The sequence below is a fragment of the Papaver somniferum genome, unplaced genomic scaffold, assembly GCF_003573695.1.
Source record: "Papaver somniferum cultivar HN1 unplaced genomic scaffold, ASM357369v1 unplaced-scaffold_81, whole genome shotgun sequence".
Taxonomy (NCBI): Eukaryota; Viridiplantae; Streptophyta; class Magnoliopsida; order Ranunculales; family Papaveraceae; genus Papaver; species Papaver somniferum.
In genome coordinates this window covers 6,407,348-6,422,181 of record NW_020651082.1, presented here as the reverse complement: position 1 = coordinate 6,422,181, position 14,834 = coordinate 6,407,348, and positions in this window count along the sequence as shown.

The window sequence follows — 14,834 nt, the reverse complement described above, 5'->3', positions numbered from 1 at the left end:
ACAAACATCTCAGATCACTCGGTCCTTGGTTTCTTGTGAACCCTCTTCTTCGTTTCCTTCCACAAGTCCTTTGCATTTGGATCTTTTATTTTGTCTATTTTTTCCTCGAATGTCTTCATTTCTGCCGGGGTCAGCACCTCTCATTTCTTGTTCTTGCATTTAAACCAGTTTCCCAATTTTCCTAGCCGCGAACGTTGTTGTCATATTATTCCATTAGTATGTTAACTTTTATAAGTTTATAGATATACATTCAAATAATAGGAAGTGAACCAGAATTACGTACCACCAACGTGAGGTTCTTTTGAAGGACGGGTACAGTAAGTTTTTCAGGAATTGCGGAGGGAGGTTCTGCTTGTGGAGGCACTGTTTCGGTCGCCGGACGTACAATATAAGGATGAGAGTACCTCAAATGACCTCGAGAAAGCTTGGTTCCGACTCGTAACCGTTTTCCGTCAATTCCCAACCAACCATATCCAACACTAGTTGTTGTTCTTCCCTTTCATTCCAATGTAAACCTTACCAAAAACTACCCTAAAAGCCTAACCAAATACCACTAAACCTATCATTCTTTTTAGGAATAATCCGTCTCCGATTTACCCAGCTGGTGGTACTCCGTGACTTATCACAATGTGGTCCACATTGGCATCAAACATGAATGCTTCTCCCTTTTCCTGTAAGTAACGCGTTTTCACGGCTTCATGCTACAAAAACAACACAAAAACTTAGTTTGTTATATAAATTTGAAAAAGAGTGGATTGTGCCGAATTAATCATAAAGATACTTACAAGTTGTTGAGGGGACAATATATTGCGGGTAGCGTGAACGATCCGGAGTTTCATTTTTAGATACTCAACCACCGTATTTAAGATGATGTCGTGTCGTTGCTCGATTTTTTAAGCAGTTCTTCCTTTTGGGTTACCATAATCGTGAATAAATTTGTTAAAAATATTCAACCACATGGAATCCCGCGTGTTGTTATCTATAGTTGAAGGACGAGTTTCGGCGTACCATGCTTGGGTGATTTCTAAATCTTCTTAGGAGTCGAACGATGCCATTTGTTGTATGTGGGATTAGGTATTATACTTAGCTATTTGTAGGTGATTATTCTAGGGTTTAGGATTATTAAGTTAAGAGGCCGAAGGAGATATATAAGAACACACGAGTTTTGGGCTTTTGGGTCCAAGTATTAGCTCTCCTTATATAGAGAAAAACCTTAACAACTAGTTTTTTTGAAATCACCCAAACTCCGGCATAGAAGTAAATGTGACATAGGATGCCGACACCCAGTTCCTGTATGGTTTACCGTTAGATATTTATGCCGGTACAAGTGTATTTCTTCAAATGAAAAATATGCAACTATTACCGGCATGGTTGAACAACATGTTCCAGCGCCTTTACGATATACCGACATTGAATATATTATTGCGACTATGCCGGTATTTGTGAATTTAAAAAAAAAACGTATATTTTTTTGAAAAATAAGACCATTGGAGATTCATTTCTATATAATACCCCCATATTCCTTTGGAAAAATCTACACAAAGCACCCACAAATAACAAAAATCCTTCTCTTAAGAAAGCAAGCACCAAAAAATAGATCAATCAAGCACGGTTAAAGCTTCACAAGCGATAAGAGATTCATCATCAAGCTCTATTTGCAATGTAAGTAGATTGAAAATTACTAACAATATATGAACATTTAAAATATTCACTATTATGAGGCATAACTAATATAATCTTCTCTTACATCATCATTGCAGGTGTCAAATTTGCAAGTCACCTTCTCATCTAGCCATGGGATGTTCTTTTATTTATTCAAAGTGTAGAAGCTTTGATGGGACACGCCAGTTTTGGATTGCAAAAACTGATGATGCTGAAAATGAAAGAATGTTTATAAGGTGTTTGAATTACCCAAAGTGCAATGAGTTTCAATAGTTTGACAAAGTTGTTGAACTAGCAGAATCAAGAGAAAACCACAAGGGACAATGCAAGCCTATTGATGGGTGTGATGGGTGCTATATGAAGGGAACGGAATATGTCGAAATAAAAGATGAACCAATGAAGATGGTCCTTGACACCGAGATTCCAGATGATGTCCTCGAAGATATTCGCGAAAGGCTCAAAGGTTCCGTAATTGTTGGAACAAGATCGCTTACTAAATAGGAGATCATTTTAAACCAATAGTGCTCCATTACCATGTTTTAGTATGTTTTAATTTAAAGTTTGAAATCTAATGTAATAGATTATCTAGGAATGAAATAAATAGAACATTCGTAACCTATTTATAAACAATACCAGCATAGTATATTTATAAAATTCAATGCCGGAATTATGCAAAACTATGCATGAGTAAGAAAATCAGGATTCTAGCGTAGATTCAATAATTTTTTTAATGCCGGAACTACCCATAATCTACATAGACACTTGGTCATCCATTGTGCCTGACATGGTTTTGGAGTACATTGTTTTGTGCTGGTAGCAATGTCGGCATAGAATTTAAATTCATTTTAATGCCGGAACCAATACCGGTGTTGTGGAACTTAAACATTTGAATGCCGACGCTTCTCGTGTAAAGAAAACTTACAGAGCCAACATTTTACTAGAAATATAAACATGTTCAACATAAACCAAACAACTGAATCGTGCTTAAATGTTCTTCATCAAAGTCTCATAAACCAAAAGTAAACCAAACAAATAAAAAGTTCAACCAAAAACACAACTATAGAGTTCAACAAAGTTAGAAATTGTTCAAAACATAACAACCACCATCCAAATAACGAAACACAACTATAGGGTTCATTACTTGGTCTTTTGCTTCTTAGAAATAGGAACCTTCCTTGTTTCCCCAAACAAAGTTCTTTCATTTGGGTCAATTTTATCAAGCTTTTCTACGACTTCTTTCATTTCTTCAAGGGATATCACCTCTCCTTCCTTGTACTTGCAACCTAACATCTTCTTCAACTTGCCAACCCGATGCCGCTAGTTTCATACATACAACACATAATTAGTACATATATGCTAATATAATTATGTGTACATTAAACGAGTAAGAAATTAACAATACTTACTAGCAATCCAAAAGTCTTATTAAGTTGGGTCATCATAGGTGGTGCCTCTATAGGAGTTGGAACATGAGGGTTTTTCTGGGGTGGAACTTCGACGTCTTCCAGGCGCACAACAAAAGGATGTGACAATTGCAAGAAATTACCAATGTAGGCGGGATCGGCTTCATCACCGTTGATAGAAAGCTCCCAATTACTCTATCCCTCCAATGTGTTGGTTCTGGAATTGGATCATACTCTACCCTCAACCTTGTGGAACTTGTCATGGGCACAGAATGGTCAATATGATACCTTTCAATAGAGGCTGTCATGAAGGAGGGAAATTGCTTGTATCCAAGTTGCCGCATCACACTTCTAGGATCAGCCATAACGTATCCCTTTGGGTGGATAAATATCAGTCGATGATTGTTACTGGTCTTTGGATGGCTGTTGAACTTGTATCTCTTGGATCTAGGCTCCTCGGGGTCATCAAGGGGAATAAACTTCAAGAAGGGGTTGTCCTTGAACAATGTTGGAAAATTTTCATAAGCCCACACCTATACAAATGTGAAATGATATATATAAAAATAAGTAAATGTTGTTCTAAGTTCATGAAAAGGGTACATGTGAACGATATAAATAAGAACATAAGTTTAAATTTTTTTTTACCTGGAGTAGAGTGAAATTCCCGACAAATTGGTTTGTAACCGTCTTAGAGTCCCTTCTCATCTCCTTCATCAAATGTTCCATTACCACGATGCCCCAAGAATAGATAAAAACCTCTTCCAACGGATCCAAGTATTGAAGGTAGTTTGCACTAACCCTGTTGACACTAGTGTCAGGGAATACCCTAGTGCCCAAGATGAATAGCAGGTACGCAACAGCTGTATAACAAATCTTTGCAGGGTCCCATCCATCCTTCAAACTTATTTCCTTTGAGTTTTGAAACTTCTCCTAAAGCATGGTCAGCTTGATGGTCTTTGTCCTGCTAAGCTTAGATATATAAAATCTTTCCACAGAAGTTTTGTAGTTCCAACCAAACAACTTCTTAGTAAGCTCGTGCAAGTTCGTCCATTCTAACTCAAAAGAATGATTATCTCGATCTACAATTGATTGGTAACACTCAAGCCTAGAATGTTTTGAGCATCATCAGGGATCAAGGTCATCTCGCCAAACGGGAAGTGCATGGTATATGATTCACCATGATACCTTTCGATGAAGCAGTTGACTGTCATAATATCTGGCTTCACATAATTTTCAACCAAAGGATATAGATGGTGGGCCCGGGAAAGCGTATAAAATTGAAGCGAAATGAAACGGGCCTACAGTAATACCGCAAGTGCACGGTCGTCAGTTGTAGCTCGTGCAAGTACGGGTCGATCCACAGAGACTGGGTGTGTTTTGTAGTGTTTAGCTATTTGGGCTCTAAATTGCTATTGGGCTCTAAATTTGCTTTGGGCTTAGTGGGTTTTTTTGGGAATGAACTGGGCTTTAGCTTTAGCCTATCAGTACACTAGGCTTTTGGAGAGAACTGTGGACTGGGCTTAACAGTTCACTTGTGAACTGGGCTTGGTTTCAGTAAACTGAACTTGGGCTCAGTGTTGAAGTGATCTTTGGGCTCAGTTGGCTTTTGGATTTGGGCTTGACAGTGACAGGCCTTAGCTTGGAAAGTGAACTGTGAGCTGGGCTTTGGATTGCTGTGAGCCAAGCTTTGGAGCAGCAGCAGACAGGGAAAAGGTAGCAGCAGCAACAGGGTTGCAGCAGCAGCAGCACAAGGCAAAGAAAGCAGCAGCAACAGCAGTACTGCACAGCAGCTGCACAAGCAGTGGAAGGGAGGCAGCAGTAGAAGGGTAATGCAGGCTGCTCAGGGAAGCATAACAGGGCAAAAGGATGGGAGGAAGAAAAACAGTGGCCAATGGCTGATAGACACATTTTGTGTCTAATTTGTCCTCAATGTCCGTATTGTTGGAACTCTATTTTTGTACTAATATTGTGTTTTTGTATTTTTAGGAAATAAACATTTTTGGAAAATTTGGCTCGAAAAGTTGATTTTGGCACCCGGAGGACAAGTGTTATTCGGACTCTCGCTTTTGGATAAGGGGCGACCACTGGATAAGGGGCGACCTTCTTTCAAAATTCAACATTTGTTTTAACGAGATTCAATCGCTGGAAATTATTGGGCTAAGCCTGTTAAGGCTAAACAGGCCGAATGCAAGTGATTTTAGCGATCAAGTTGGGCTGAAATGACCGGGAGAGAAGATCAAAGTTAAACAGGGGAAGATATCTTCTCTTATAAAGTTTGTATGTGGCTTATGGAAGTATTACAACTCATTTGCGCAGGCAGAAGAGGTGGAAAAGATCGTATCTTGGCTGACAGTGAAGAAAATAAAAAAAAATATTTTCCCGAGTAAATGAGAATTATATGGAGTTATTGCGAGGGATTAAATGCTTCTGTTGGGTATAAATTAACTCCTTGGGTCGAGTAGAAGGGCTGTCGAGAGTTGGGAGTCGAAAGGAGGGCCAGAGGAGCAGAAATCAGAGTTTTCAGAACTCTGTTGCTGCTGCTGCTGCTGCCCGTGAAGAACAAGGAATCGGCCACGGTTCCTTCATCCATTTGCAACTGTTTCTTCAACTGCTCTGCAACGTTTATCTTCATCGCAACAGTTTCTTCAACTGCTGTGCAACGTTTATCTTCATCGCAACAGTTTCTTCATCATATTTTGCAACAGAGAAGTAAACCACAGCATTTAATTTTCCGTCACCACTTGTTTCTCTGTAACAGTCCAACATCGTCTTCGCAACAGGAACTGCTGTTGCGATTTCTCTGTTGCATTGTTTACTCAATTGTAATCAACTTTGGAGCAATAATAAAACATTTTGAGATTATGATTAATATGAGGAGCTAAACCCAACATTGGGACGACGGAGGGAGTCTATTTTCGTCATTGTGGTAAATTTAATTTATTCTTTTTATGACTTTTGCACTGATTAAAAATTGAAAAATGATTTTAATTAATTAGTTATCATTTTATTTGATGCGGCATGCTTGCTTAAATGTTTGATGTCCCATGCTTACGATTTATAACTAATATTCTGAGAATCTATTTTGGCAAAATAAGAGTCCATATATTTATGTTTTGAGAAGTAATTGTTAAGAATAAATAAAATATACCACATGCATGAAGAATTGGCCAAGTCCTTAGTCCCAATACCTCTCGAACATCTTGTGACAAATTTGTACATATATTTTCATTTTAAAATCTATTCAAGTCCGAGCAACGAACTTTTACTTACCTCTTGAAAAATACTACAACAAAATGGCGCCGCCGACGCGGACTTGTATATAGATTGATTTATTTTTTTTAGGTTTATTATTATTATTTTTTAGAATTGTTTGTTCCTTTTTACGTTTCTTTTTGTCTTTATTTTGCAGGTTCAAAGTGAAAACTAAGGACTTGGAGAGGAAAAATCTTAAAGCGAAAAGCGAAAAGAGAAGAAAAAAAGGACAATTTTAGGATTTAATTTTTAATTTTTTTTTTAGAGTGTGTGAGGAAAACTGTAATTTTTATTTATTTATTTATTTTGGACTTTGGACTTTAAACAATTGGACTTTATTTTTTTTTAACCCTACGGAAGGGTATTATTATTAAAAAAAAAATTATTATATAAACTGTGTGCAGGGAAGGACGACGATTACTATATCGTCTCGGCCCCTCGGGTTCGCACACGGCATAGGAGTCGTGGCCCGAGTCGACGACAACGGTTCATCGCCCGTCTGGTACGGGAGGTAAGTCCAATCGAAACACCCGCGAATCTCCTGCAAGCGGGTTACTGTCTGCCTTAAGGTGATAATTGTTTGAGGACGAACCGGACTGTCTTTAAATTCCTAGTAAAGGGCAAGGCCTGGCCAAATCAAGATAAGGACTCGGATTTCATCACCGTTTCCTTCTCTGCCCGCCTAGGAAAACAAAACCGAACGCGAACCTAAGCTTTAAAATTTGGAATAGAACGAGACCGATAGGGTAACGAGCTTAATAGGAAACTCGTTCGAAAAATATTGGTTGCTCTTTAAGCACACTCCAAAGTTCATGATGGTTTCTGTGAGTTGAATGCGTGACTGCGCCGCCTTGTGATAGCGGTGAGGCCTTGGGTATCAAAGCTCCACTGAGCTTCCCTCGCCTCAATTCAACTTACTTTGACTCGGATTGATTCCAGAGGGGTTTGCTCAAATTGCAACGAATTCCCTTTCGAAAGATAGAAGCTGGTCTAGAAACAATCTAAGTGGAGCCATCATGCTTTTTGTTTGCTAGAAATCTTTAGGTTTGCTTTGGTGGAGTCGAGTCGGCCTTGTTTGTGATTGTATAGAATCCCTCTGTAGTTTATATTTCTTCGGTGATGAATCCTTTTGAGGAGACGCCACCTGCGATGACGTTGCGAGAATATATGTCTAGAAATTCTCGTTATCAAGAGACGTCTTCGGAAATGACTCTTGGTGAATATATGCGTGGGCAGCGATATATGGATACTCCAACTTTTATTGAGGAATCACCTCTAACGATCTATGAGAAATATTATAAACATAGACCATGTAGTTTGGAACAAAGATTGAGAATTCTTGAATTTCAAAAATTGTATCATGATGATGAGGATAGTGATGATGAAGAATCTGAAATATGTGGGAATAGTGATCAGGAATTTGTTACCCCAGTTGAGCCTTATAATGATTATATTATTTCTGATTCAGATCCTAATAATTTTAAAAATTATTCACCTATTCAAAAGGACGAGGATTTGACTAGAGATACCCCCGTTTCAGACGATGTAGTATGTCCTGTTTACGAAACCGATGATGGTTTAGAGGAACCAGTTTATCTTGAGATCGAGTCAAACGATTTAGAAACAATAGTCTTAGATGAACTCGTAGAGATTAGCGAGGATGAACCTGATTAGAAAAATCAATTGCCGACCTAGAAATTAGGGAGGTTATGACTAGTCTATCTAGAGACGCCGAAAACTCTAAGTTTGGGGGTGAGTATCATTCTCCATGTGCTTTAACTCTTAGTAAGGTCCCTCACTTGGGACTTGACATCAATGCCTCAACCATCTTACAAGATTATCTTCATAATCGTTTTCCAGAACCTAATGATATCCAACAAGAGTCTCAAATGTTAGAAACCCATCCTCTGGTTGATGTGGTTAACCCATGCAATAATACCAAGATTGATTTTGTTTTCCCACCAAATAGTTTTCTTCCAATTGTGGGAACGTATAGATTTCAAATGTGTCACTTATTAAGTTTGAGACTAAGCCTAAGTACTTTAGGTTAATGGAATCGACACATTTTCCTAAGAATGACCACTACTCTCACTGTGGTCAACTATGTAAGTCATATCTGATTGACTTAGAGGATCCGCAATTATTTAGGTTATTACTTCGTGATTCTAAGTTCGTATTTGAGTTTTTACAGACTCTAAGACCTAGTGATTCGGATCCCATCTATGAAGAAACGCAGCCAATGAAAATATTCTATCAAGATCCTTTCATAGAACCTGAACCTGAACCACAATGGGACATAGGTATCTTCATCAGGAAACTAGATAAGGGTATGCAGTACATGTTCACTTTCTTGGGTTATTGTAGTTTCCTTTGGTCAGCTCTATTTAGTTTTGAAGACCCACAGTTATTTCGACTGTTACTTTATGGTTCGAGTTGACTAATCCTTTCCTAAGTCTGGCTGAAGACTTTAAACTTAGCACTTCTTGGGAGGTAACCCAATCTCACGCAACACGGTAATATCCTTCCTTAACTCTTTTACTTCAAATAGTAACCGTTTCTCCTTGTTCATGTTTTTAATTTTATCTTTAGAACATTGAGGACAATGTTAGATTTAAGTTTGGGGGTATTGGGAGAAACTTTTTAGTTGCGTAATAAATAAACTCCAGAGCCTAGAAATTTATGCGTATTTAGGATAGCACTAACCAATCTAAGTGGATGGAAACATTTTTGTTTTAGGAGTTGAGGAACCAATCTGACTAGATGGAAACATCTATAGAGTCTATTCATAAAAGCACAGAGCTCAGGTGTTAGAAATAACATGATAGTTTCGCCATATCTTGTCGAGTCCTTTTCACTTTCTATTTTTTTTCTTTTTTTCAAGTGATTTGGTGGGGCACACGATTCAAGTTGTTACCTTTGCTAGGGTGAAATAGAGTGACTGAGTTACCTTTTCAAAAAAAAAAAAAAAAAAAAAAAAAAAAAAAAAGACCGGACCAGTTAGACCAATCGGAATAAGTATTAACACTTGGATAGCAATATGCGTGTGTTCTCCCTGTTTCCGTCGCCTAAGCAAGCGTGGAATGCAGGACCCGTGGGAACTATCGTGTAATCTGCTGACAAGAAGCATGCGCTTGGATCCAAAAGATCTATTCATGCCGTTAAGTTTAAAAAAAAAAAAAAATGGTTATTGTTATGTGTAGTCAACTGCTGGTTCCCTTGTATTTGCCAGTTTGTTGATCTAGATTTAAGTTATTGACCACTGGTTCCCTTGTATATGCCAGTGTGTTAATATTAGTCAGACCGGTATCTCAGTCATTTAGGTTAGGTTCATCTTGGCAGAGGCCTTCAGACAGATATGGGAAACACCGTTCACTTTTCAACCATCTACATTTTTCTTTTTCCATCATCTTAATCTTTTCATGTGATTAGTCTGACTCCGAGTATGATGTCCATCGTGAAACTATCTTAGTAGAGCTCTGTCACTTATATGAATTTTAGTATGCTTGAGTGCAAACTCGTGTACAGCAACAGGGTTGCAGCAGCAGCAGCACAAGGCAAAGAAAGCAGCAGCAACAGCAGTACTGCACAGCAGCTGCACAAGCAGTGGAAGGGAGGCAGCAGTAGAAGGGTAATGCAGGCTGCTCAGGGAAGCATAACAGGGCAAAAGGATGGGAGGAAGAAAAACAGTGGCCAATGGCTGATAGACACATTTTTGTGTCTAATTTGTCCTCAATGTCCGTATTGTTGGAACTCTATTTTTGTACTAATATTGTGTTTTTATGTATTTTTAGGAAATAAACATTTTTGGAAAATTTGGCTCGAAAAGTTGATTTTGGCACCCGGAGGACAAGTGTTATTCGGACTCTCGCTTTTGGATAAGGGGCGACCACTGGATAAGGGGCGACCTTCTTTCAAAATTCAACATTTGTTTTAACGAGATTCAATCGCTGGAAATTATTGGGCTAAGCCTGTTAAGGCTAAACAGGCCGAATGCAAGTGATTTTAGCGATCAAGTTGGGCTGAAATGACCGGGAGAGAAGATCAAAGTTAAACAGGGGAAGATATCTTCTCTTATAAAGTTTGTATGTGGCTTATGGAAGTATTACAACTCATTTGCGCAGGCAGAAGAGGTGGAAAAGATCGTATCTTGGCTGACAGTGAAGAAAATAAAAAAAATATTTTCCCGAGTAAATGAGAATTATATGGAGTTATTGCGAGGGATTAAATGCTTCTGTTGGGTATAAATTAACTCCTTGGGTCGAGTAGAAGGGCTGTCGAGAGTTGGGAGTCGAAAGGAGGGCCAGAGGAGCAGAAATCAGAGTTTTCAGAACTCTGTTGCTGCTGCTGCTGCTGCCCGTGAAGAACAAGGAATCGGCCACGGTTCCTTCATCCATTTGCAACTGTTTCTTCAACTGCTCTGCAACGTTTATCTTCATCGCAACTGTTTCTTCAACTGCTCTGCAACGTTTATCTTCATCGCAACAGTTTCTTCATCATATTTTGCAACAGAGAAGTAAACCACAACATTTAATTTTCCGTCACCATTTGTTTCTCTGTAACAGTCCAACATCGTCTTCGCAACAGGAACTGCTGTTGCGATTTCTCTGTTGCATTGTTTACTCAATTGTAATCAACTTTGGAGCAATAATAAAACATTTTGAGATTATGATTAATATGAGGAGCTAAACCCAACATTGGGACGACGGAGGGAGTCTATTTTCGTCATTGTGGTAAATTTAATTTATTCTTTTTATGACTTTTGCACTGATTAAAAATTGAAAAATGATTTTAATTAATTAGTTATCATTTTATTTGATGCGGCATGCTTGCTTAAATGTTTGATGTCCCATGCTTACGATTTATAACTAATATTCTGAGAATCTATTTTGGCAAAATAAGAGTCCATATATTTATGTTTTGAGAAGTAATTGTTAAGAATAAATAAAATATACCACATGCATGAAGAATTGGCCAAGTCCTTAGTCCCAATACCTCTCGAACATCTTGTGACAAATTTGTACATATATTTTCATTTTAAAATCTATTCAAGTCCGAGCAACGAACTTTTACTTACCTCTTGAAAAATACTACAACAATGGCCAAAGATGGAAGCAAAACAGAAAACAAAAGAACAGCCAAGAACTAAACAAAGCAAATACTAGACAGCAAAGAAAGATGACAATACAAACCAAGGCCTAAGGCCAAGGGCAGGGATGTGGAGATAGCTAAGGAAAATGAATAAGAAAAAGAAACAAAGCCAAGTCAATGGCTCTAGGCATTCAAATAGAATGGGAAGAGAATTAGCTTGCTATGAGCACTAATTTCTCCCAATGCTCAATCAACACAATGCATCCTAAGCATACAAATGGAATGGGAAAGAGAATTAGCTTGCTATGAGCACTAATTTCTCCCATTGCTCAATCAAAACAATGCTTCAAAGCTTCTAGCCTAACATTCCATCACTTCTTGACAATGAATTGAAACACAGTTGAGCTAAACATGGCACTAACAGTGAACTAACATTAAGCACAAAACTAAACATTAAACACAAAACTGACATAACAGTGAACTAACATTAAACACAAAACCAAATTGAAATTAGAAACAAACAGAAATTATAAGAACATAAATTAAATGAACATGGAATTAAACATGAAATAAAACAGAAGTTGAAAATTAACTAAAATTGAAATTGAAATTTAAAATTAAACATTAACAGAACTTCACAGTCCTGGACACTGGCTAGTCCAGCATAAAGTTTTACAACAACACCCACAAGGCTATTTATACCCACAGACCCCATTTCCCCAAAATACAAAATTAGGGTTCTTCACCCAAATCCCAAAATCAAACAACACAGAAATTAGGTATTTGATTCTACCTAATTTGATAGTACAATTTGAACCCATGTTTCTCTCTATTCGTCTCCAGGCTTTCCCTAACAGAAATTAGGATTTTCTATAAAAATCCCCAAAAACCTAATTTGGACAGTTGAAATTAGGGTTTCGAATTTTACTCACCAAACATGTGATTTGACACTTCAATCGTCGACCCATTATTTTCCTTGTTCACCTGCTCCATTCCCACGCGCCAATTGCTTCATCTATCAACCTAATTCACCAAATCCAACCCTAACAGTGATGAGGATGGTGGAGTTGTTGAAATAGATTAATAGGTGATGGGGGTATTGAGGGATATGATGGATTGTGGTTGTTGTGGGGAGTTGTTGATGGAGAAGGAGGTGGCGATGGAACTGGTACGGCAGAGTAGGTGGTGGTGGTTCTGCAAACAGGGTATGGTGGTGAAGGAGAGCTCGATGGAAGAAAGAAGAAGGGGTAGTTTGTTTGGGTTATATGTTTCTGGTACTATGGTGTTAAGCGGGCGTATCGAGTTTGATGATCTGCGACGCTGAGCCGTGGGGTGTGGAGATGAAGATTGATCTAACGGATAAAAGTGAAGATGCTGGCAGAGACCGTTGGATGCAGATATACAACGAAATTAACGGCGCCAGATGGAGTTAGGTGTTGTAGTGTTTAGCGGAAGTATCTGGGTTTGATGCGCAGGCAAAGAAGCGATCGTTGGATTCAACTACAATCTAATCTGAAGCCTTGGAATTTAGGCACTATGGTGTTTTGCAGGAGCTTCAGATTTTGATGCGCCATGAAGGAGCGACCATCGGATGATGAGATGGATCCAATCCAACGGCTGAAGATGGATGCGGTTTTGGTTATAGAAAATAGGTTTGGGTAAGGGTTTTGGGCCTTGGGTATGCCAAGCCCAGTATGAGCAAACAAGGGTTTAAGAAATTGTTTGAGTTGCAACTTCATATTTTTTAAGTTTTATATAGCTTCCATCAGTTGTGATCAGATGGCACCACAAATATCAAAAGTTGGGTTTGAGGGTTTTGATATGGTTGAAAACTTGCGCAAGGCCAGCGCTCCACAATATTACCAGCAGCATATCCAGTACCCTCATGACTGTCGTTACCGACACCAGCGGACTCCACTGCAAACAAATTTTGTCGAAGTTGTCGACTGTCGCGAAGCAGTTCATAGGTATGGCGGTGTATTGGAAGTTGAGAATCATCATTACAACAAGCAGGCCCCAACACCAAGAATCGTTAGATATGAGGCAGCAGAAATGTATGATGGGGTGTTGTCTGTAGATGACAATCCCAGCAAGAAGCAGCACATGCTTCGCAAACCTTACTACTAGTCTCGATCGATACATATGTATATTCTCTCTCTTTGTTGTTCTACCGTCAGTAGTATCCTCTTTCTCACACTTGTTGTAGTAACTTATATATAGCGCTGATTCTCCTTGCAAAAGGAGGTGCTATTAAGTCTAAACACTGCGTCTATTAAGTTTACACCTCAATAGTAATTTTAGAAGCATCTCCAGATATGTTCCTTTTGGTTTTAAAGCTATGGATTTAAAGCTCTAATAATACTGCATCCAAAATGGATTCGATTCAAAGAGTTGGATTGGTTTTTACCTGATTATTTCTGTCCAAACAAAATCTCTGGCCATAAATGTTGCTTTCCTTTTAGTACCTTCTGTTATTCTTAACCAAAGCAAAATTTTTGAAAAAAAAATTTAATGGCAGTATCACGTCCCTCGCAGATTCTTTCGATTCCATTATAATTAGTATTAGATTCATAGTTAATCAACATTTCTCAACAGTAAAGTTCCCTTAATAGTATTGTCTTTTACAGTTATTGCCTCTTCAAGGTCTCATCATCAGCATAATGATAAATCAGCAACCATACGAAGATTTTAGCCGAATACTCGCATATGTATTCAACATTCAAGCAGGTCAAATCTCTTCCTACTTGTTTAATAAGTTTTGTTGGTGAGATAGAGAATTTTCTAATTTCAGAAAACTGATTTCCTGTTCCCTGTGTACCTACTTTCACGCTATGAAAAAATATTACGAAACAAAAAAAAAAAAAAAAAAAAAAAAAAGATCGGGTTATATAGGACCCAATAGGCACCCCTAATTTAGTGGGGGTGCCACAATAAGTACGGTCAAAGTTAATATTTGATAGAACTACTTGCAAAATTGGGTAAAGTAATTCTAGTCACATGATTCATTTAAGTACTGTCAAAGTTAATATTTGATAGAACTACTTGTAAAATTGGGTAAAGTAATTCTAGTCAAATGATTCATCTCGACTTTTCGCAAATGGGTTAGAAATTAACAAATGATAAAGAATTAATTAATAACTAATATGTAGCCTGTGCTATGCACCGGGGTGTGGTAAGGCTTCGCCTCGCACCCGTAGCTCTGATCAAGTAGAGCATCTTTAAAGTAAATATGTATTTCGTTATTAGAAATACCCAAACGTAAAACTTGTGAAGTGTTAACTTTGATATGATGTTGTAACCTTATAATATTTTGAATCTTTAGTTTTTTTTGATAAAACTAGAGGTCCAACTGACTTGCATATTACGTCGAGTTATTGAAAATGACCGCACATTATTTCACATGATAAAAATGTAATTTTATCAACTAAA